A 25,377-nucleotide genomic window follows, 5' to 3' on the forward strand; every position below is an offset into this window, starting at 1 on the left:
TCCCAGGTGGTTACATATCATCACTCAAAGGAATCACTTAAGATAACATTGATATATGAATTATTTTTCCCTGACCAAAAGGAAGCTCTTTCCAGTCAATTGACACTCAGTCTTGAGTGTCTGAATGTCTTGCAGTTAAATTGTTAGAAAATGACATTGAAAGTGGGAAAGGTTTTTTTCTCTTTTGCCTCTCTTCTAACTTTAATATACTAAACATATTTTCAGTTACTTCATAAACTTGAAATAAATGCTTAACAGAAATTTTCATTAAAAATTCAGAATAATTTTCAACATCAAATTCTAACTCTAATGCTCATCATAACTCCATTTTAAATAACAATAGTAATTCTCACTGTCTTCTTTTCTGAAGCACAAAACCACTGCTGTCTTCAAGAGGAGAATGAGACACTAATTCATGTCCCCATTACATCTTGGCTGGATTACTGCAGTTCATTATAGACTTTGTTGCCTGTTTACTTAGGCAATACATCTTGTCATTACATATACTACGTTTCTCAGGTTCAAGACAACTGCGCAAAGGCTGTATTGCTATTATAAACCTTTAATTTAAAAATCCGTAATTGAAGAAGGGCAAATATGTGGTTGAGGCTTGAAGCATTGGTCATTTGGAGGCACTCCAACATTGAACTGCACTTGCTCCAAGTAATAATTTCAGAGGTGAGATAAGCAGGGTGATGAGGCCATGGATCTAAATAGAACCAAATCCCTAAGAGACAATGTTATCTCACATCTAGAGCCTCATACCTCTGCTTCTAACTATTAACACTGGTAAAACCCTTATTGCCAAGATAGAAACAAAAGCTGCAAAAATCAAGTAGAAAGGTCCTAGAAAATGGCCTTCAGAAAACAAATGGTGTGTTCATTTCTCCTGAGGTTTCACTAACTTAAACCCTCTCGGCCAACATGGTAGGGAATGTGGGTATTTCTACTAACCTATGTGTACACACAATCTATGTTTACTTTATCTGACTATTATCTATCTATCTATCTAATCTATCATCTATCTTTTAAAGGAAGCATGAGTTTATTCTGATATCTCCCACTCTGACAAACCACCTCAGAATTCATTGTCGCTTTTTCTATTTGCTTATTTTTTGTTAACTGCTCCTACAAGGGCAAAACTGGTTCTCATTATCTATAATATATTTACTTGTTCAAACCTTGCATAAATGTAGTCAGAACTGCTAAACTGTACCCCTGTGAAAAATAAATCTAGACATAAGAGTAAATTTTTTTGTGTACAATTTTTCTAGCCTAACAGTATTTAGTCAAAATACTGTTTTACCAAGGTATTTAGATGAGTTCCTTTCCTTTCCTTCCCCTTCAGTGAGCTTATGTCATCTATCTGTAATATAGTTAAATTCCTTCTTCATGTATTGTATATACCAACTAGAGTTCTCCAACCATCCTTTTTGTTTTTTATTTTGTAGTTGAAAACTTATGTATAACAGATTTATATACAACATACAAATTATGAGTACATCTCCAGATCACTAACACACTTGAACCTCCTTTATGACCCTTTGGATCATTATTTCTCAAAAAAAAATCTTATTTTGACTTAAGTAACAGGGGTTAACTTTTTCAACATGCTGTAAATAGATAACCTTTTAAAAATTCAATACATTTATGAGGTCCACCCCTGTAGTGACATATATGAGGCACTTGTTCTTTTTAATTGCCCTATAGTATTCTTTAATCAACTTTATTGAGGTACATTGGACATGCAATAAACTGCACCCATTTTTAAGTATACTGTTTGAGTTTTGACACACATATGCATTCATTTAACTACCATCTTACTCAAGATATACAATTCTCCCATTACCACAAAAAAATCTCTCATGCTACTTTACAGACTGGACCGCCTTCCCCTTTGTATTAGTTTGTTCGACAGGCTGAACAGGAAACATGGCTGGGCAGGCCTCAGGAAACTTACAATCATGGCAGAAGGTGAAGGGGAAGCCAACACATCCTACATGGCTGGAGCAGGAGAAAGAGAGAGCACGAGGGAAGATACTACACACTTTTAAACAACCGATCCCATGAGAACTCAATCATGAGACAACGCTATGGGGATGGTGCTATATCATTAGAAACCACCCTCATGATCCAGTCACCTCCCACCAGGCCCCACCTCCAACAATGGGAATTATAATGCAACGTGAGATTTGGGTAGGGACACAGAGCCAAACCATATCACCCCTGTACCCTGCAAAGCACTTATTTCTTACCAAATTGGTCATTTGAAATATTAAACTCTTCATGTTCCTTTCCAGCTCTCCAATCTTTCAGGTTTTCCCCATTGCTTTCAGGATAAAATAGGATCTTTTGGATAAGTTTTATGCTCTCCCTGAGCTGACCTCTGTACACTTCCACTTGCTGCTCTCCTCCCTTTCACTTTACTGTCCTTCCATATAGAACTACTTACAAATCCATGAATGGCCCAGGCTCTGTACTTCCTGTCTTCACATATGCATGACCTTCTTTGAATCAAGAATATTTTTATTTATTTTCTTACTCATGACCACCCAATTGGGAAACTTTGCTGCACTTCAGTTTATAAATAACACCACTATCAATTTCTATACTTGTATGAAATTATGGCCCTAGGATGTATTCTGATAACACATGCTCAACTCTGTTATATGCTTATTGTATCTTTTTTATATTTAAATTGTATTTTCTAAATTATCATACCAAAAGCTTTACTTTTTAGGATGTTTTCTTTTATAAATATTTACATAATTTATAAATATTTACATAACTATAGATTTATGTAATTACCAACACAATTAGAATGAAAAGCAGTTAAACCTCTCTAAAAAAAAATCATACCATACATCATTTTATAGTCATCCTCTCTCTTTCCCTAACAGCTGGCAATGACTGATCTGTGCTTCATCACTATTGTTTGTCTTTATGAGAATGTTATATTAATGGAATTATAGAATATGCAAATTGTAAGCATAGCTTTGAAATTCATCCAAGTAGTGCGTCTTCTTTTTTTTTTTTTTTTGAGATGGAGTCTCTTTCTGTGACTCAGGCTGCAGTGCAGTGGCGTGATCTCGGCTCACTGCAACCTCAGCCTCCCAGGTTCAAGCGCTTCTCCTGCCTCAGCCTCTTGAGTAGCTGGGATGACAAGCGTGCACCACCACATCTGGCTAATTTTTGTATTTTTAGTAGAGACGGGGGTTTCACCATGTTGGTCAGGCTGGTCTCAAACTCCTGACACCGTGATCCACCTGTCTCAGCCTCCCAAAGTGCTGAGATTACAGCGTGAGCCACCGCACCTGGCCAGTTGCGTGTAATTTTTTTTTTAATTATTTGTTTATCTTCCTTTCTTTTTGCTTTATGTTGAGTTGAATATTTTTTGATTCTATGTCTGCTTTGTAGTTATTATTTATACATATTTTTTACAATTAATGATCTATATTAAGATAAAATTATAGTGCTTTATATGTAATCTAAGGACTTCACAATATTACATTCGTAATGATTCCCTCTTTGCCTCTGTGTAATAGTTGTCATTTTTTAGCTTTTATATGTTGTAAGCACACAATACCTTCTTGCTATTTTTGCTTTTGAAAGTCACTCATCTATTAATCAAAAATTAAAAGAAAATGAATTTTATTTTTCATTGATCAATTCGTTCTCTAACTCTCTTTGATTTTTAGTGCAGATCCACAGTGCTGATGGGCATTATATACTTTGTCCTTTACCATTGATTGAAGAGTAGTTTAGGTTAGTTAGTAATTAGTTTATTTCTCCTTAATTTTTGAAGAATGTTTTCGCTAACTGTACCACTTTGGATTGAAAAAAGTTTTTGTTATTTAATTGCTTTCTATTTTTTGTTCTTATTTAAGAGTTTAAACAGGTACCTCCATCGTCTTCTTGCTTATATGGTTTCTAAAAAAAAAATTGGCTGTAATTGTTAGCATTTTTTTTTCATGGACAATATGTATTTTTTTCTCTGTTTGCCCTCAAAGTTTTCTCTTTGTTGCTTTTAGCAGTTTACATTTTTTTATATAGCTAGTTGTATTTTTTCCAAATCGATTATTTGCTTGTTTTTTGTTTTTATTTTATTTGATATTCTCTAAGCTTCTTGGATTTCTGTTTATTGTCTCTAATTAATTTTGACAAATCCTTGGATGTTATTCTTCAAACATTTCTTCTGTTCTCTTTTTTGCTACACCTCATGGTTCCAATTTCAAATATGTCTGAACATTTAACATTTTCTCACCATATTTGGATGCTCTGTTGTAGTGTTTTAAGCATTTTATCTCTTTGTGTTTTGATTTGTGTAGCTTCTATTGTCCCATCTTCAAGCTCACTAATTCTAACTCAGATCAATCTACTGATAAACTCATGGAAAAAAACCAACAATTCTTCATCACTCTCATTGTTTTTTATTTCTCATATTTTTAATGTTTTTGGATAGATTTCATCTCTTCTCTGAAATTACTCATCTGATAGCACATGTTGTCTAATATTTCTATTGAAAGCTTCATATATCAATCATAGATAGCTTTAATTCCTTCTCATACAGTTCTAACATGATCTAGTTCTCTTGATTGCTTTGTCTCTTCTGATTGCATTTGTTCTAGCCTGTTTCTTATGCCTCCTATATTTTGGATAAAACCAAGACATCTCTTTTGGATATTCTGCATTGTGATCTATAGTGAGTGATTAAGCAGTGAGGAAAAGACTGTAAATACTACATGGTGCTGCTTCAAAAACAGAACTGGAGCACAGGTATAACATGAGTTTCTCCAGCCAGCTCATGGGGAGAACATTGGGTCAGGCATAACTGAATACAGTGTGGGTGGTACTCAAGATGAAAGCCCCCGATCTCTTGCTGTGTTGTTATTTAATTGCTTAAGGATTGCTATGGAAGGTTTAGGAAGGGGCAGGTCCTCCTGTTGTGCCAGTTTGTCACTGACTATGTGAAGAAGATTTGCTGCCAGTATCACAGTCTAAATTTGAAATGTAACATCTATTGGCTTCATTCCTCACCTAAATCTAAGACAGTGAGAAGTAATTTTAATATTCTGTTTGATAAAGAACAATTCACGTTGGGTATTAGAAAAAAAAAAAAAAAACTACTGAGTGAGATCAGAATTTTCTGTGAGCAAGATACAAACAGTCTGTGTTTGTTTTATTTATAGATGCCGTCAAGTCTTAATATTTTTCAACTATCTCACCATCTTTCTTTTGTTCGTGGTTATCTGTGAAAAGTATGATTGAGTGCATCCAAACTAAGATACGTGTGTTTGTGTGTGTGTGCATGCGTGTATTTCCATTAGCATTCTCATTTCATCATGACTGATAGACTCCTAAATCTCTCTATTCACTGGGTCATACTAATTGCCTAAGTCAAACTTTAATATTGGGAGAAGCGCTCAATCTAAGCCAGCAAATAAACTGCTAAATAGAATAGATCTCTGCCTTAGTGGAGAAGGTAAACTAGTGCCTCAATTATTCCCTTCACTTCCAAGTTTCTGTGACTGTCGAATTGTATCTTCTCACTTTTCCATTAAAATACATGACGCAGGCTGGGCACAGTGACTCACGCCTGTAATCCCAGCACTTTGGGAGGCTGAGGTGGGCAGATCACCAGGTCAGGAGATTAAGATCATCCTGGCTAACACGGTGAAACCCCGTCTCTACTAAAAATACAAAAAAATTAAATGGACATGTTGGCGGGCCCCTGTAGTTCGAGCTACTCGGGAGGGAGGCTAAGGCAGGAGAATGGCGTGAACCCAGGAGGTGGAGCTTGCAGGTAGGCGAGATGGTGCCACTGCACAGAGCCTGGGCGACAGAGCGAGACTCCGTCTCAAAAGAAACAAACAAACAAACAAAAAACCGTGATACAAAAGAAAGACCAAGTCCCTTACAAGTAAACCTGGGTTGTTCCCAAAATATACTATACTCTGTGATGTTATGTAAATTATGTTTTGTAAATTATAGTTTCACTATTTTTAATTTTTTTTTATTATTTTTATTTTTTTGGAGATAAGATCTTGCTCTGTTGACCAGGCTAGAGTGCAGCAGTGTGATCGGGCCACGGGGGAGCGGTCCACTCCAGGCGGGGAGCTCAGACGTGGCGGGCTGCAGGTCCGGAGCCCTGCCCTGTGGGGAGACAGCTAAACCCAGCAAGAATTTGAGTGCAGCACTGGCGGGCCGGAACTGCTGGGGGACCCGGCGCAACCTCCGCAGCTGCTGGCCCGGGTGCTAAGCCCCTCAATACCCTGGGCCGGTGGCACCGGCCAGCCGCTCCTGTGTGGGACCCATCGTGCCTGCGCCTGCCAGAACTCGCACTGGCCCGCGAGCCCGGCTCGCAACCCTGGTTCCGGCAGGATCCTCTCTCTCCACCCTTCCCAGCAAGGAGAGGGAGGGGGCTCCGGCTTCAGCCAGCCCAGAGAGGGGCGCCCACAGTGCCATGGCGGGCTGAAGGACTCCTCAAGTACCGCCAGAGTGGACGCTGAGGCGGAGGAGGTGCTGAGAGTGAGGGCTGCTAGCACATTGTCACCTATCACTTCCAAGAGGGAAGACTGGCTGGCAGTAGATGTGGGGGATTTTACAGTCCAGCTTGAGGAGGCAGTGTCAGATTAACATTTGGCTCACAGATTGGCTCAATCAGGTGTGGTGTTTACATAGAGCTCGGGGAAGGCTGGTCGCCCCACTCTAATCTTATTATGCAAATGAATTCTCCACTTGACTGGGGCCATCTTATCTGTTCCTTACAGTACATGTGGCTGACAGAGAAGAGAAGATGGAGCCACCATCTTGAACATGTCTAGTTCCTAGTACCTGGCATCATTCACCTATGTAAGCTCCCATCTTGTCTATGTCTGCAGTTCGACTTTACAGGCTGTTCTTTGTTAGAAAATGATTTGGGGCTGCTTTTCATTAAAAAGAAAAGCCTTAGCAAGGACTCTTATACCGTCATTCTCTGCCTAAGTGATTTTTTCTTAACTCCTATATCAATAGCTCACTGTAACCTGAAACTGCTGTGCTGAAGCAATATTCCCACCTCATCCTTCTGAATAGTTAGAACTACAGGTGCATGCTACCCTGCCCAGCTAACTTCACTTTACTTATTTTCATCTTTTTGTAAAGATGAGGTCTTGCTGTGTTGCCTAGGCTGGCCTGAAACTCAAGTGGTTCTTCTGCTTTGACTTCCCAAAGCACAGGAATGACAGGCATGAGCCACCAAGCCTGACCTCCAACACTCTGTATCAAGGGAAATATGAATATCCTGCCATGGTGAGATGAGACAATGTATGCAAAAACTGATTTTTAAATTATAATAGTTATACATATTTAAGACACCATTTATTAACATTTGCCACATACCCTATAGGCATAGTTCTTGAAATTTTAACAACTCTGAAGTTAAGATTGAGGTGTGTTGGAGTTTAAGTGTTCATGCTTTTTTTGTCTCCTTAGTTCAACATAAAATAATGGTGCTTTTTTTCTAAGTAATAGTACCTTTGAATTAGTGAAAAAAATGTATAATTATTATAAATTTCAGTAATTCATAGCACAACTTCATATAAAAGAAGTATTTGTACAAACTGACTGCGAAAAAAGTAATCATAGACCGATGACAACACAGAAAAAAAGCAAAAAAAAAAAAAAAATTGAGATGAAAAGCTCCATGCGCAAGTAGAGTCAGTCTCATTTCTTGGCAAGTATGACAGCACATTTAATTAGGTGAAATAAAATAAAGTGTTGACATTCTCATATTGTTTTAAAATACTGAGAAGAACATGGTAATAGGCCTTTTAAGTATAAGTAAACGTATAATATCATGTTTTTAATACCACTTTATTATATACTCATTTTATCTTGTTCTCATCATGGCTCCATTATATATGCAGTGCAAATATATACAACTTCCTTTTACAGATAGTAAAACTGAAGACCCCCAGAATGTAGTAATGCTTCTCAGTTCACGGTGTGTTAACATGAGTTTAAGACCTGAAACAGGATTTGATTTCTGAATCCATTTTCTTTCTATCATGCCAGGCATAATTTTCTCCTAGTAGACTCTAGAGGCACTAAAAGCCTAAATCACAGGCTTTTTGACTGAGTTTCAGAGCAAGAATAACCAAAAGCTCAGAGGAAGGGAAGAAACAATAATGCTTCATGGAGGATGGAAATACAGAACCCTTTCTTTTCTGTCTCATTTGCCCCTGGATGTTTTCTTTGTTTAGAGTCAATTAAAATCTTGGTCTCTTATTGAGGCACTCAATATCTTACAATAATTCATAACTATTGATTGTAATCAAATTATTGTTCCATGTCCACACAAATGGCAAATTTACAAAGAACGAAATCTGATAATATTTAATAAAATGTTCACTGTTAATTCCAAGTAGGTGCTATGCATTTTACATTGGGTTCCTCATTGTATCCACTCAGAAATCAAGTGTCACACTAGATTTCAATCCTTGTCAGCATGTTTGGAAAGACAAGGTTGTTTCTATGGTTTAATGTTGCTTCCCATTATAAATTATAACAAAATCCAAATAAAAAAATACACTTCATAGTTGTTAAGTCATGAACAGGTAAGATGGTTCCATGAACAATATGTTACAAACATGGATTATAAACAACCAAGTTATCAAATTAAATTAAAGTTAATGTTAAATCAAGTATTCCACAAACTCTCTTTAAGCAATTTAATCTACTTTTGTGGCTTCACCATCACTCAGATGTAAATGACTTCAAAATTTATATAGCCTGGCCACATTCTAAGATTCTGACACATGTAGCCAGTTGCCTCCAAAACATTTCCAGCTGGACTTACCACCAGTTTCTCAAGTAGAACACACCATCTTCAGTGCTGGAAATGATGCTGTGTTTGTATTAGTTTATTTGTTTTATAAGAATATGAGATAAACTATTGACAGCGTGTCTTTAATATTTTGTTTTTAGGATATTTCCTGGTACGCAGTAGGTAATCAATGATTATTTATTTCACAAATGAGTAGTAACTATTATGTACAGTTATTGCTATGTTACGTGATCACAAAGAATTAAATGTTTAGGTGAGAAACTCAATGAAGCTCAAATTATGCTTAATTTGTACAAAAAAAAAAATAGAAAGAAATCTAGCTGGAACATAAAGTCATTTTGAGGTAGAGGCCCCAGTGAGGTTATCTGTATTTAAATTCTATGTGTAAACAGAACTCTCTTTATTTCAGGGGAAAAATGAAATAATCTCTAACAGCTCAGGGTCAAGCTTTGAATTTATTCAACCCATATAGTTTGGCCAGGATACCAGACAAAAATTCAGGTGAAGATATTATTGTTCTTCTTCTCCATGCCGTTGGCTCTAAATAATGTCCTCTATTATCCTTTAGCTCCCCAGCTCTTATAGATGAAAACAAGTCCAGCAACAGATTCTCCTACCGTGTTATTCTTTGTAAGAATATTCACCCCTGCAACAACAGAAGTTGATGTCAATTTAGTTTTGTTGTAACCACACGTTAATCTTGTACCCCAGTGTCTACTGTGGGCTCTTATTTTATTCCTTCTGTCCAACCTCTTTTCTAAAACTAATGTCCTTCTACCTGTTTGTGTCCCCTCTGTATAAACCCAATAATTATTATGTAGTTTAATGATACTACAGCAATAAAATTAATAATGACTGTGACAGTGTCAACTAAACATTTAAAAATGCCTTCAAATGTGAATGTAATGTAAGTCTATGCAACATAGCTATCTGCACACACTTTATTGTCAGCTTTAAAAATCTTAACCTCAATTTTGAAAGTAGATTTTATCAAACTCCTCAGTTTATAGGATGCAATCATCATCAGTCCGTACAAGGCCATTTCTTTTAGTGTTTATTCTCTTTTTACCCAAATTTCAGTTCTAGTCTATCGCTCTTTCATTGGCTCCAACTTTTATGTCAAATATCATATATATACACATATATATGTGTGTATATATACATATACGCCTTCTCTACAACATATGGTAATTATTGTCTATGTGTTTGTAAATTATCAAAAAAACTTGTTGAGCTATAGGTAGAATTATATTTCTTATATTTTTTCACTCAACAGTTTTCAAATTCTATCTGGGTTGCCAGACGTACTTTGGAGCATCGAATTTTAACTGCTTTATGTTATGGACCGAATTGTGTCTCCCTACAGTTTATTTGGTGAAGTCACAAGTCTCCAGTACCTTGGAATGTAATTGTATGTGAAGAAAAGGTCTTTAAAGAGATGGTTGAGTTAACATGAAACCCAAATCCAATATGACTGGTGGATTAGAAGAAGAAGAGGAGACGTTGGAGGCAGGTGTACACAGGGAAAATACAATGTGAATAATAAACAAGAGAGCCTGTCATCCAAGGAGAAAGGACTCAGGGAAGCTATCCCTGATGACACCTTGATCTTGGGCTTCTAGCTTTCAGAATGGTGAGAAAATAAATTTCAGTTGTTTAAGTCACTCAGTCTCTGGGATTTTGTTACAGCATCCCTAACATAATAATACATATAATATTTCATTACATGCATGGATTTGTGAACCAAAATGTATCTAAGACAGGTCTCAATCAATTTAGAAAGTTTAATTTGCCAAGTTTAAGGACATGCACCCAAGAAGTAGGTCTGTGCCTTCTCCAAATATGATTTTGAGAGCTTCAATATTTACAAGGGAAAACGTGGACATTGGGGAAAAAGGAAGAAATTCTACAAAAGTGTGGGTAAATAAGAAACCAAACGGTTGAATCTTCTGAGTCTCTGATCAGCCTTTCACCAAATACATAATTTACATGTAAGAGACGAGTAAAGGAATTGTCACTTACGCCTTCCTCTAGCTCAGTGAATCTGCATTTTTACATCAGAGGAAACAATCAGATATGCATTTGTCTCAGGTGAGCCGAGAGATGACTTAGAGTTCTGTCCTTTCCGGCATCTGTGAAGATAAGCTATCGATATACACTGTCATGGCGACGTTCAACAGAACCGTTTTACAGTAAAGATCATGGGGCCCACAAGGTATTTCCTAGTGGGCAAATTGTGAGGGAGGTATGTAGCTTATTGTAAAACAAACAAAAAATATTTGTAGCTATCTTATTTAGGAGTAAAATGAGAGGCAGGTGTACTTGATGTAGTTCCCAGCTTGACTTTTCCCTTTGGCTTAGTGATTTGGGGGTTCTGAGGTTTATTTTCTTTTCACAGATTCTACACATGCATGCACACATACATAGATCTAATGTCACTCATACAGTTACAGTAGGTCAGCATGAGCAGGGCAGGAGAGGGCTCCCCCACTCCACCACGAATGTCAGGCAACCATCAGGTGATGGTCAGTTGGTTGTAAACTGTCTCACTAAAACAGTAGCAGTCAGATCCAGGGAAAGGCAGTCTCCTAATGAAAAAAACCTGAAACTGGTGATCAGCAGTTTCCTGAGAAGATCTCAGGAGTTGGGTGAGTGGGTTCAAGCATGTTCACTGAGAGGCAAAATGGTACAATTTAACTGGTATATGACCAAGGAACATTTGGTAAGGGAAGAACACCTCAAGTGAGCATGTGTACAACTCCAGTAAATACACTGCACATGGTCACCTCCCAAGTGCTAGCCAGTCACCGTGTATGTGGACAGCCCATGCCAAGAGAATTAGGGAGAAGGGAGGCAAGACCCCAGAAGTATGCCAACATATGAAACAGGGTTAGAAATCAAACAGGGCACTTGATCTCTTAAGTTGCCCACTTGGCCTGCTTTCAAGTGTATTTTGCTTCATTTCATTTCTGCTCTAAAGCTTTTTCAAAAGCTTTCACTCCTGCTCTAAAACTTGCCTCAGTATCTCACTCTGCCTTATGCCCCTCAGTCAAATTCTTTCTTCTGAGGAGGCAAGAATTGAAGTTGCTACAGACTCATATGGATTCGCTGGCAATAACAATATCCCCAGCTCCTGTAATGGTCACTTCAGTTGTAACCAACTCTCTGCAACCACAAATAGTGCTGTGATAAACCAATTCATACATAGTTCCTTTGCAGGGGATTCTCTGCAGCATATTTCCTCAAGAAAAGAGATAGGGTATGCACAATCATTTTCACTAAATGTGGCTAGTTGGCTCACTTAAATGGACGTATCATATTATACTCTTAATAGCAACACATGAAATTTCCTTTTTCTCTACAAGTTAGCCAAATTCGTATTATTTGAGTAACTTATTTTCAACAGTCTGAAGAGTGTCAAAATGTATCACATTGTTGTAATGTGTATTTATCTGATTATTAGTGAGAAATACTTTTTTGGTCCAGAACTCTTGATCACTTTAGTAGTAATTATCTATTCAGATATTTTGTCCATTTTTTGTTTGCTTTCTGATTTTTTCTAATTTGTTTGAGCTATTTATTATATTTTTAAATATTAACTCCTTATGGAGTTTAGGCATTGGAATATCTCTTTGCAGTCTATTATTTATCTTTTTACTCTGTCATATCCACTAAATTCACTAAAGGATGGCTGAAAGGATAGTCTTAAAGGGAACCCAAACCCTAACCAGTTTGGCTTTCCATAATCTTGAAATATTTATCTTTTTGAATTCTGCCCTTATCTTTATGATTCCCTTTGTTATCTTTTCATTATGTTTTATTTAGTTTCTGTCTTTCTGGATTTTTTTTTTTTGTATTTTTTATAGCTAAATATGAATTTTTCTCTAAGTACCACTGGTTTAGCTGTGTTTAATAGATTCAAGGCTGGGTGCAGTGGCTCACACCTGTAATCCCAGCACTTTGGAGGCCAGGCTCTGGACATCCTCACGAAGTTAGGGGTTGAGACCATCCTGGCCAGCATGGTCCTGTCTCTACTAAAAATACAAAATTATGGCAGGCGTGGCACATACCTGTAATCCCAGCTATTCGGGAGGTGGAGGCAGGAGAATTGCTTGAATGCGGGAGGCGGAGGTGGCAGTGAGCCAAGTTCATGCCACTGCACTCTAGCCTGGCGACACAGTGAGACTCTATTTCAAATATATGTATATATTATATATAATACTATATGATATATTATAAATATATTATATGTGTATTATGGTATAATGTATATATATATTATATATATTATATTATAAATATATTATATTATATTATATATTATATGTGTTAGTAATTATATATAATTATAAGTAATTATAAGTCAATTTTCTGTAAGATCTTTATAGTTTCTTTTGGAATTAGGTTGCTCTTTAACCCAAAAGTGTAGTAATTTCAAGTTAAATTTATATATAATTTTAATGCTAGACTATACCTATTAATTAATAAGACCATTGTATGCTGATCAGAGAATATATGTGAAAAACAGAAATTTTTTGGAATTTTTGATGTATCGTTTGTAGGTCAAGACACAGTTACTGTTCATGAATGCTGCATGTATTCTTGGAAATTATGACTGTTGTCTTTGTTGGACAAAAATTTTATGTATGTATAAAAATGACTGTAAATACACTATTTAGAAATATTTATTACTTTATGTCTAAAAAATATGTAGAATATTTGTTCTTCTTAATCATGTTATTCCAATAATCAATATGTTTATTACATTTTCTCTGTTTAATTCCTCAGATTCTGTAACGTTTATGACAAAATATCAAGCAAGAATTGCTGATTTGTCTATTTCCTCTTTAGTGCTGTCAGTTTTTTGGTTTTTAAGTTATTTTGTTATGTATTTATATGCTAATGATAATTATGTTAATCATATCTTCTTGATTATATTATTTACTTTGTTAATATAGAGCACTCATTCATATTTATAACTTCTATCAAAAATATGTATTGTTTAACATAAAATTGCTGCATTTTTTAATGTTGTTATCTTGTTATATTTTTTCCAATTGGTCATTTTCAAGCTTTCAGTATTATTTTTATTTGAAGTATTTCTTATGAACTCCCCATCTTACAGATGTTTCCTTTCTATGCAAACCTATGTCTCTAGCTTTTGTTTGGTGAGTATAGTCTATTTTTATTCATTAGCAGTACTCTAATATTACAACTTATTTCTGCTTCATTTCAAAATATGCAATATTTTACTATGCTTTTTTTTTTCTCTCACTAAATAGATCAAGATCATTTCTTGGCAGTGTTCATTCAATGCTTTAAGCTTCTCTTAGTTTTATTTTATCACATTTTGGCCTTATTTTTAAATTTTGTAGACACCCAGCATCTCCAATAGACTCTTCTTTATGCCTAGCTGTTTGGTCTAAGTTATATTTCCAATATCTTTCTATATCTTCCTGTGGATAAAGTCTATTGAGATTTTTGTTTATTCATCCCATTAATTATTTGCCATAACACATAGCTTACTTAGTTTTCTGTCTTTATGTTTCTTTTTATACTAAAAGCACTTCCACCTTTTAGTTGTCTTGACCTGTTTTCCTGAGCTGTCAACAAAGTTGGCTGGTATTAGGGTTTGTGCCTCAGTGCTACTCATTCACCAGCTCTCTCCAACCACTTTTGCCAACACATACCAGAAAATGCTGCCCTTAATAAGTTAGAGGTGTTCATCTTACAAACAAAATGAAACAAAGAACACTGCCTTGGACCGTAGGCTGTATGTTCTGGGGACAAGACAACTCTCTGAAACTAGAGTCTTCCTCTGAATCTGTTGAAATCTGTGCCCTAATCTAACTAGTCCCTAAGGACCTCCTTGGTCTTTTGTAAGTTGATACAGCTGCTTCTAGAATACTGTGGTGAGTAGTGATACACTAATGGCAATTTGGGGGCAAGAAATAAACACAAGTGTAAAGATCTTACTTTTCTTATTCTTTAGCTAGAGGTCCTTGATTATGGAATGCACATTTTTCAGCTCCCTTCTTCCATCTCTCACTGGCGACCAACCATTTTATTCTTACACAAAGATTTCAGAGACTTCATATTTACTTTCACAGATCTGAAAATCTCCAAATTCCTTCTGTATGATTGCAAGATTGGATTTAGATGAGGATAGAGGAAGAAGCCAAAAACTCATGATATTTTCCCCATCTTCTTGGGAAAATAAAGCTGGCAACAGCTTCTGGAGGAGCCATCATTTTTGTATACGTGTGTGTGTTTGTGTGTGTGCGTTGTTTAGAGTGTGTGTTTCTGCCGTAGCTTTCAGTTTCAGTATCAATATTGGCTAATTTTTGCCTAGGCTTTTCATAATAAAATAAAAATATATCCAAATATCTAATTTTTTTTCTCCTAATGTGTGAAAAATTTTTAACTATGAGTTTTTCTTGAGTTTCCAGCATGTACATACCAAACAAAAGCAAAGTAAGATGTAAACATTCATAGCTTTACTCTCTTCCAAGCGGGATGAAAAGATTTCCTACATCTCTCCCTGCCTCTCTAATAGCTCACCAATACAGTTGCATTTAAATATTTAATTCTGTTCTGAAACTTTCTGCTTATAAAATTGTATCAGCTTGACCACATAACAAACATTTTAAGGTCAATAGCACAATTGCTCCACTATGAGATTTGCTTTCATATGGAATGTAACAATTCATTTTTCTGAGGTTATTAATATAAGTACATTTCATTGTAATATTTAAGTTTCATTTGATTAATTTCAATGGTAACCTTAAGGTTTTGAATAAACTTTGAAAGAAGCTAAGCAGCTTCCCTGCAGAATGACTCTATTTTCTTTCAAGATATAGAAACATTTTGTAAAATTCTATTACCTCCAATATGTTGAGGACTTTGAAAATTTTCATTGACAATTAGTTGTCATCCAACTTAAGATGACAAAACACAACAAAGAAACTCAGCATGTCTTTATGTGAGAAATTTCAGCATATTACTTACTTTTTCCATTTGTTATCTATGTCCAGTATGTTTGGCTTTAGTTGAAAAATAATTTGTGCTAATCTAAGACATTGTGCCAACTGAACCTAAGATAAATCGGCCTTGTTATATTCATGATCAGGTTTTATTTTAAAACTCCCCTTTTGCAAAATCAATGTTCCACTTTTTTCTCTTACAGAATTATTTTACCTTACCAGAAAAATATGTAACTACTTATAGAATTTTTATAAGTTTAGAAGGTAGATGTTTTCTTCAATGTAAAAATTAAAGAAGAAGCACACCTAATTAACTTCAATTACTAAAAATCATAGTCCAGGGTTACTAAGGTTCAACATTCCACAGTTTAACACACACCAGAAAGACACACCTCTTTCATGCACATCTAAGTCTTACTTCACATTTAATTCTTCATAATGCATAGATATTTTAATAAGGTAATGATGTGTTCAGTTTTATATTATATATGAAGATTGTTTTTTAAATAGAGGGTCCACTAGGGGCCGTGTGTGGTGGCTCACACCTGTAATACCAACACTTTGGGAGGCCAAGCAGGGTGGATCACTTGAGGCCAGAAGTTTGAGACCAGCCTGGACAACATAGTGAAACCCTGTCTCTACTAAAAATACAAACATTAGCCAAGTGTGTTGATACATGCTTATAATCTCAGCTAATTGGGAGGCTGAGAGATGAGAATTGCTTGGACATGGGAAGTGGAGGTTTCAGTGAGCTATCATGCCAATTCACTCCAGCCCAGGTGACAGAGCAAAACTCTTTCATGAGAGAGAGAGAAAGGATATACTAGGAATAAAGTCAGCTTAGTTCTGAAGTTTTCTATTTAGTGTCCTAAAACCTTTGCAGTGCTACAAGGAGGACAGGCAAGTGCACACATACAAAAACAGACACTCTTTTAACCTAGGTTAAATTTAGATGACAAAAAAGTATAAAAATCAAACAAACAAAAAAAAACATGTTCCTCTAATTGTATGTATGTAGGCCAGAAAGAACCAACAACAGCAGAATCAAGGCAGAAGACTACAGCTGGGTGACAAGAAAGGAACAAAGGAAGGAGCTGCAGTGGGGTGGAGGTGGGGAGGTAACAGATCTCCGAATGGACAAGCCAGTAACCGCTACCCAAAGGTCCAGGCCTCACCTTGACTAGCACTTCTGTGATCAGGCCCAGGATTGAACAGAGGATGAATGATGAGAGGAGCTAGAATTAGAAAACATTAAGAGAGGCCCAAGACTGAGAGAAGGAAGGAAAGGTCTTATTATTTGATGCAATAGTCAGTGAAGGAAGGAGTCAGGTGAATGTTGGTGGGAGAAAGAATGTGCTTAAGTGAGATTACAACCTGGGGACCATATTCTTAAGGAAGTACCTATCCCTGTATCTACAGGGGAGGACAACATTGAAGATGTAAATGTGACAACTTCTTTGATTTCTCAACCTTTTGCATAGGGATCATCTGCCTTTGATATTTCTGCAAAAAATCATATCATTTACATATTTGTATTACCATAAAAACGACTAAAGACAGTAACCATCAGAAGATACAAAGTAAGGAAAGAGAAATGAAATTAGGAGAAAATGTAGCCACTAAGAGTGTTTGTGTGTGTGTGTGTGTGTGTGTGTGTGTGTGCGTGTGTGTGCAGTGTACACAAATTACATTTCTAACATGAATTTTATATATTAATTTTTGAAGTACATGAAGTAATTCTAGCTATGACAGAAGACCAAACACCAAGACAGGAAATCAGAAATAGAAATACCGGAAAACAAGAGGCAGTATACAGGCCAAATGATAGGGTGAAAGGAAAACTTATAGAACTGAAGAAATAGAGTGGAGAAAAAAAGCAATTTGAGAAATGAATACTAAACTAACACGAGTGCAAAGGAAAATAGATCCCACAGATATTGCATTATAAACTACAAGCAATGTAATTGACAAAGAAAAACAAGCTAAAAAAGAAATAAAGGTCAAAAGAGTAAGAAAATATGAAGAGCAGGCCAGGCACAGTGGCTCATGCCTATAATCCCAGCATTTTGGGAGGCAGAGGCAGGTGGATCACCTGAGGTCAGGAGTTCAAGACTAGCCTAGCCAACATGGTGAAATCCCATCTCTACTAAAACTGCAAAAATTAGCCAGGTGTGGTGGCAGATGCCTGTAATCCCAGCTACTCAGGAGGCTGAGGCAGGAGAATTGCTTGAACCCAGGAGGAAGAGTTTTCAGTGAGCTGAGGTTGTGCCATTGTACTACAGCCTGGGTGACAAGAGCGAAACCCCATCTCAAAAAAAAAAAAAAAAAAAAACCAGAGTAAAGAGAATAACATACCATGTGTCCCTAACAGGAATATCCAACTGAAATCAAAATAATAAAGCAAAATAAAATACTTAAATATATAATTTAAGGAATCTTTCCTGAAATGAAAGAAGCCTTGCATCTAAAAGATGTTCATGTAATATGCAAAGTGAAGTTGACTCAGAAGGGCTCATAATAACAAGTTAATATAAATGTAAATTTAAATATGTAAAAGAAGTTATTGCAATGTAAAGCAGGGCAGCCCCAAAGCTGGGGTTGGCTCAGGAGGGTTCTTGGCTTTACTCAACAAAGAATACAAAAGCAAGCTGATGGTTGAAGAAAGCAGATTTATTGAAGTGGCAGGATGTAGCAGAGTGGCTGTTTCTTGTGGAGAAGGGCTAACTCACAGGTAGTGCACCCTGTGTGTATGGGCTATTGGCTAGCTATATGTATACCCACTTTTAATTATATGGAAATTAAGGGGCAAGGTATTTAGAAATCTCTAGAAAAGACATGGTAATTTCCAGGTGTTGCCATGGCATTGGTAAACTGTCATGGTGCTGGTGACAAGATCTTATGCTGATGAGCAATGAGTGCAATGAGAGGATGCCTTTGCCACCATTTGTTGGTTTCAGTTGGTTTCTTCATTTCATCCTGTTAAGAACAGGAAATAAGTACTGGCAGTCTCCTACTTCACTCTCCTGTCACAGATTATATACTCCTCTTTAATCTTAAAGTGTTGTAGAAGGGCAAAGGTCTGTCTTCTCTAACTGCTGCCTGCTGATTTTATGAGGGTAGGCCCAGCCCAGCACTGGAGGAGTATAAACCTTTGGATTATGGATCTAAGGGACCCAAAGGCAGAATGTCTGTCTTCCAGATCAGAAAACAGGACACATTGGAAGCGTTGTGCCAGCAGTGTCTTTACATTGAATTGTTGTGATGTAGATGATACAAATTTTACTAAGTGGTTAAATAAGCAAGAACTAATGATTAGTTGTAACAAGATAGCTATTAAAGGTCCTAGAAAAGGTAAAATCCAAGAGACTGACTAGAAATCCATTTACTGAATTCCAACAGCAGGGATAAAAGAGGTCTTTACCAGGGAGAAACTGTCTAGAACAGTAGAATAGAAAAATTACAATTAGAAAGAACAGAAAAATATATGCTTTTATGCTTACCCACAGCATCATTCTACCATTTCTGGCTGAATGTTAGTTATCTTAAATAGGTGTGGAGATCTTCCACCAATTTGCAAATGTATATATTCTGGACAAGTGTGCCCAGTTAGTGATCCCCAGAAGTTAAACAGTAGTGGAAGTATTTAATAATATCTGATAAGGGCCTTCCCATTTTGGTTGAAATTAATCCTCAGGGGATACTTCTTTCCAAGTTTATAGTAAGCTTAATTACCTGGATGAACGGGGGAGTTGATTCTTTCCCTTGTGGGAGGAGGCAATATTTCATCTCATCTTTTCAAAGGGCCTTTTGAACCTGGCCTGGATTCCAAAATGGGGAGCATAATGATGCATGTCTGACCCCTGTTTTTGTAATGTCTTAAGTTAGTTCTTCAGGTTTCTTATAGCCAACTAACCTTTCCAGGCCATATGAGAATGGGGGTGGGAATGCACTCATTAACCCTTAAAATCCTTTTTAAGCAATATGAGAGTCAAAATCTAAAATGCAAAAATAAACGTACACATCTCAAATAACCAATAATCTAGAACCAAGCTATATTGGAGAAAAAGATTGCTTTTATGGACCTCTAAGATAAAAATATTTCAGCATCAGGCCATAGCAATAGTTAGAATTGGAGTGGAAAAAATTTCAGGAGCTGATGAAAAAGCTGAAATAGAGAGTTATCATCTCAGGCATTCAGAATACGTTGAGAAAACTTGTTTTTAACATAGGAGACCAGTCTTTACAAAGACTATTAAAACAAAAACAATTCCCTTATAATTTCAGTCAACTTAATCACACACAAAATTCCTTCACAAATTGCCCTTCGCAAACATTGTCAGAACTTACACAGGTTATCTATGATATGCCTGGACTTTCTGACTTGTCCTATACTATCTCTTAATAACCAGTCATTTTACTCTAGGAAAATAACTTACCATATGTATTAGTCCATTCCCATGCTGCTATAAAGAACTTCCCAAAACTCAGTAATTTATAAAGGAAAGAGATCTAATTGACTCACAGTTCAGCGTGACTGGGAAAGCCCCAGGAAACTTAAAATCATGGTAGAAAGGGAAGCAAACACATCCCTTCTCACATGGCAGCAGCAAGGAGAAGCAGAATGAGCAAAAGGCGGGAAAAGTGGCTTATAAAACCATCAGCTCTTGCGAGAATTCACTCACTATAACGAGAACAGCATGAGGGCAACCATCACTGTGATTCAATTACCTCCCACCAACTCCCTCTCCCACAACACATGGGGATTATGGAGACTACAATTCAAGATGCGATTTGGGTAGGAACACAGCAAAACCATGTCACTGTAGAAGATACTTTCTTATTTAAAATTACTCTTTTATTTCTATCTTTCTTTACCAAAAACACATCTTTATATCCACAATTTTCTTCACATTTCTATCCCCTACTCTACCTGGTTTTCTAATCTTTTAAAATCCATAATTTAAATCAACCTTCGATAAATGTTGAAATAGAAAAAATTGTTCTTTTTCTCAATAAAAACACATTGTCTTTGGCACATTTTATATGAACCTAGGAAACAAGAAATTTTAACTGTCTTTCTGATGTTAATATTTTATAGATAAGAAACATTCAATAATTAAAAAAAGAAGCTTTCCCATATAAAAATCCTCTCTTAAGTGTCAATGAGCCAGACACTCAGTAAGCATCCAAAACAAATTAAAAATTTTAAATTACACAAAAAGTTCATCTATAAGCATTTATCTCATTTCATTTACCTAATTTATCATTATTAATTTTTAGGAGTTTACTGAAATTATTTATGAAAAAAATGCAATATTAGACAAAGCTAATAATCACTGAAAGTTATATCCTGGTTAATGATTTTTAAAGTCTAAACATTAGGTAAACCACTAAGTACGACTCTTAAAGTTGAACATATGACTATTTTGTCAATAACTCAGAAGATTCAGCTGTTTTATTGAGCCTACAATCTTAAGTTAGTCTTATTTGTGTATTTCTGAAGACATTTCTATTTTTATCAATCATTTTAAAATCAATTTTATTTACCCAAGATTCATATAAACTAGAAAAGCATATGAGCTTACTTAATTTATGAGTATTCACTTACTTATAAGCAGTTTGATAGTATGCTAGACACAACACATAATACACGTACATACACATAAAAATACCTAAATGTGTATACATACACACAAAGGTTCAATAGCATCTACCTCAGAATTCTAGTCATAAGATGGCAATATAAACTCACCACTTTATAAAAAATAATGGAATTTCAAATTATTTTTGACAAGATTAAGACCTGTCTACATGGCTAAACTTTGTTTGCCTTGTTAGTTAATCCAAGGAATAACTAACAGAAAATAGACCAGAAAATGAGTTAGGTGGTTATCATGGTAATTTTGATTTTAAAAACTTCTTTTATCTCATTTTTTTTTAATGAAGGAAGAGAAGGAAAGGGTAAATAGAATTGCACAAAGGGTGCCCTGTAGTTCCCAAACCACCAGAGAACACACCCAGAAATGGAGACACCAAAGAAAGTGTTTAGGTGGCCACCTGTCTGTTGCTGCAGGCAGTCGTCTGTCAAGTTAGGGGTCTGGAAACCCCAGAAAAAAATTGACTTAAACAAAGCAGCAGTGGGGGTTGTATGCTGTTTCCTTCAATATCAAAGGCAGGGCCGGGGGGAAAACTCACCTGTCTGCAGAAGTCAAAATGGCACTGGCCAGTCTCCAACTTAGGGTCTCAGTAAAGGTCTCCACTGGGTTCCCTTGATATGGGTAGGCTCATCTGCCACAAGGGAATCTATGTATAGACCATTGACCTGCCAGCCAGAGCAGTGGGTCCCACATGAAGTGGCAGCACTGCAGCCACTTGTTTATTTGCTGAGTTTTGTCATTCTGCCAGGAAATAAGTGGCCCTCGGAAGAGCCTTTGGTTAATATACAGCTCTGCAGTGTTGGCAGCTCTTTAGAGTTACATAGTTCAGGTTACAGCTCTGTAGCTTCAACTGCTGCCTCATCATCTCTTGCCATCTTACTGATTGCCAGATCACTGCCTCACCTGCTCTCTCACTTCTTGCTTTCTTGTTGGGCACCTGATGATGCAAGACAGGAAAGCCCCAAAATTTGGGCTTAGCATGGGAGGATCCTTGGCTTTGCTCAGGAAAGGATTTAAGAGTGAGCCAGCAGCAGATGAGTGTAGGCTTTTTGAAGGGGCAGTGTACAGCACAGTAGCTACTCCGTGCAGAGCAGGGAGCATGGAAAGTGCACTTAGAGTAGCAGCATATGGGCTGTTGGTTAGCTATATTTATACCCACTTTCAATTATACGCAAATTAAGAGGTGGTTTATTCTGAAATCTCTAGAAAAGGCATGGTAGCTAATAGGTATTTCCATGGCATTTGTAAACTGTCATGGCACTAGTGGGAGTTTCTTAGGGGGATGAGTATCAGGGGCAAATACAATATGCCTTCAGCACCATTTTCTGCTTTTGCCCAGTTCTCTTTTATTTCATCCTGTCAGAACAGGGAAATAATACATGCTGATCTCCTATGTCAGTTGGACTTCATAGATAAATAATGTATTCTTTAGGTAACTACACACACAAAGAAAACATTCATGAATGTGTCTGAATTCTCTACAGTAATAATCAATGCAGAGTTCGTGAATACTGTTCACAGGTACTGCAGGATGGTAAAGTGGGGCCCCATATTTTTACATCCCAAGAAACTCTTTCTCAAGGACAAAAGCTATTGTTTTGAACATAAATAAAATGAAAAAATATTGGTCAGAGTTTTCGGAGATTCCTGGAAGGTGAGTGCAAAAGAACTGCCACATCAAAACAAAAACTTAGATGGGAAAAGAAGTGATGGAATACAATTTTAAATGCCAGCTATCTGTAAAGGTAGAAATGACTCAGCTAACAAAAATGGGGAAGTAGTTTAAAAGATGAAAAGTGGAATAAGCCTTTTCATTGCCTCACTCATAATAACGAAAACTCAAAGACCCCACTAGAAATTAATAAAATAAGTGTTAGACTTTAAAGAATATTTAAAAATACAAAGGAAAATATTAAGAAAGGTGATTTACAGAATGGATTGGAAAGGAGAGTAGGAAGTATTAAAAACAGGATAAAAGCTCATTTCAGGTTGTTCATTCTAAGAAACCAAAGGATACTACCTAAAGAAACAGAAGCTAAGGACATTATATTAAGATGACCGTAGCCTAAAAGAAATTTTTCTGAATTTCAGAATAACTGAGGAAGAAAAAAAATGTGTAGTAAAAGACTTTAATATATTTTATAACAATATACACTGAGACAAAAAAACATAACTTTTTTCATATCTATCTATAAATAATCTCACATAACTCCTTACTGATTGGATCACAAAACAAAATCTCAGTCTATTTCATAGAACAAAAAGTATCCCTAAAGTTAAATTGTTAAGAAACGAAAATAAAGAATTTAAAAGTGTAGGTAGACATGACAAAAGTTCTACTAGGCAAATATAAAGAAAAAGAAAAAAGGAAATTATGTTTTTCAAATTAGATAAAGTTGAATACAGACGAAAACACAGAAAATGAGATGAAGAAGGTATAAGGTATACTTTTTAGTTTATCACATTTATTAATATATATGCAGCACATAGCAAGGCAGAAACTTTCATAAAGAAAAGGAAACAACTGTACATTTAGAATGGAGCAGTTTAATACAGGATTTCAGAAGTCTGAAAAATAGTGAAGAAGACTGGATTTGGAAAGCATGGTCTACAATTTCTTGTCAAATTCTGAAGCTATGAAAAATAAATGTTTCAACTTTGGATTATGAAACGCCATTTATGATTTTTTAAGTACACTTCAAATAAAAATGATTAAACTAAAAAATACAAAAGGAAAAGGAAACAAAACAAACCACACAAACAAGCAAAATAAGATTTTTCTTTTCAATCCAGGACATATCAACTGAACAAAATTCAACTAAGGGTACAGAAGCCTTAAATGACACAGTAAATCAGATACATTTGGTCAATGTATATACTAAATACTAAACCACCATATTAAAGAACACACCACTCCTTGAAATGACAAAAGAACATTCTCAAAATCCTATCAAATATTAGATTACAATAAAATAATAGTAAAATCCAATGTGTTAAAATAATTGAGTATTGAACCATTGATTCTGTTCTTGATGCAATAAAATAAAAAATCTATTACACAATCAGAAATTAACTTCAAAAAGGACCTACCATTAGGAAATGGGTGACTTTCTCTTAAAAAACACTTCGTCAATGAGAAAATTAAAAATGAAAATCTAAAAGTTTTGTATAAAATATACTGAAATCATTAAGTATTAAAGCTTGTAGGTTTTAGCCAAAAAATTATACAATAGAGAAAAATGTACATACTAATATCAATAACATTTTGACAAAAAATCACTACTTTCTATATTTACATAACTTTCCATTTTTTATTTATATGAAGCATTCATACTCTATGCTCCTTGAAAATTAGAATCAATTGGGAAAGTTTTAAAAATATATTACACCTGGCTCCCAGTGCCAGTGGTTTTGTTTGATGTAACTCTACATCAATAAAAATAAATTTCAAATGGAGTAAATCTTATGAAGAAGAAATACTGCTAAAATGTCTGTACTATCCAAAGCAATTTACAGATTTAATGAAATCTCTGTCAAACTACCAATAACATTCTTCACAGAAATAGAAAAAAATCCTAAAATTCATGTGAAACCACCAAAGCAATCCTGAGAGAAAAGGATGAAAGCTTAAGTCACATTCCCTGACTTAAATTCTACTACAAAGAGCCATAGTAATCAAAACAGCATGATACTTGCATAAAAACATATAAACCAAAGGAACAGAATAGACAGAAATCAATCCACACATTTACAGTCAATTCATTTTTCACAAAGTCACCAAGAACATACACTAAGGAAAGGACAGTCTTCAGTAAATGATGCTAGGAAAACTGGACATGCATATGCAGAAGAAGGAAACTAGACCCCTATTTCTCACCTTCCAAAAAATCAAATTAAAATGTAAAACTTG

The 25,377-nt window shown here is 35.8% G+C and overlaps 1 long non-coding RNA gene across 1 annotated transcript; it reads right to left on the reverse strand.

Moving 5' to 3' along the window:
* Nucleotides 1-7,838: 7,838 nt before the first annotated feature.
* LOC103879681 lies at nucleotides 7,839-23,364 on the reverse strand. Its single transcript, XR_640418.4, has 3 exons — nucleotides 22,006-23,364; nucleotides 10,850-10,972; nucleotides 7,839-9,473 (listed from the first exon to the last, which is right to left on the reverse strand). It is a non-coding gene; the product is annotated as an uncharacterized LOC103879681 (long non-coding RNA).
* Nucleotides 23,365-25,377: the final 2,013 nt, after the last annotated feature.

Source organism: Papio anubis, chromosome 19, assembly GCF_008728515.1.
Source record: "Papio anubis isolate 15944 chromosome 19, Panubis1.0, whole genome shotgun sequence".
Taxonomy (NCBI): Eukaryota; Metazoa; Chordata; class Mammalia; order Primates; family Cercopithecidae; genus Papio; species Papio anubis.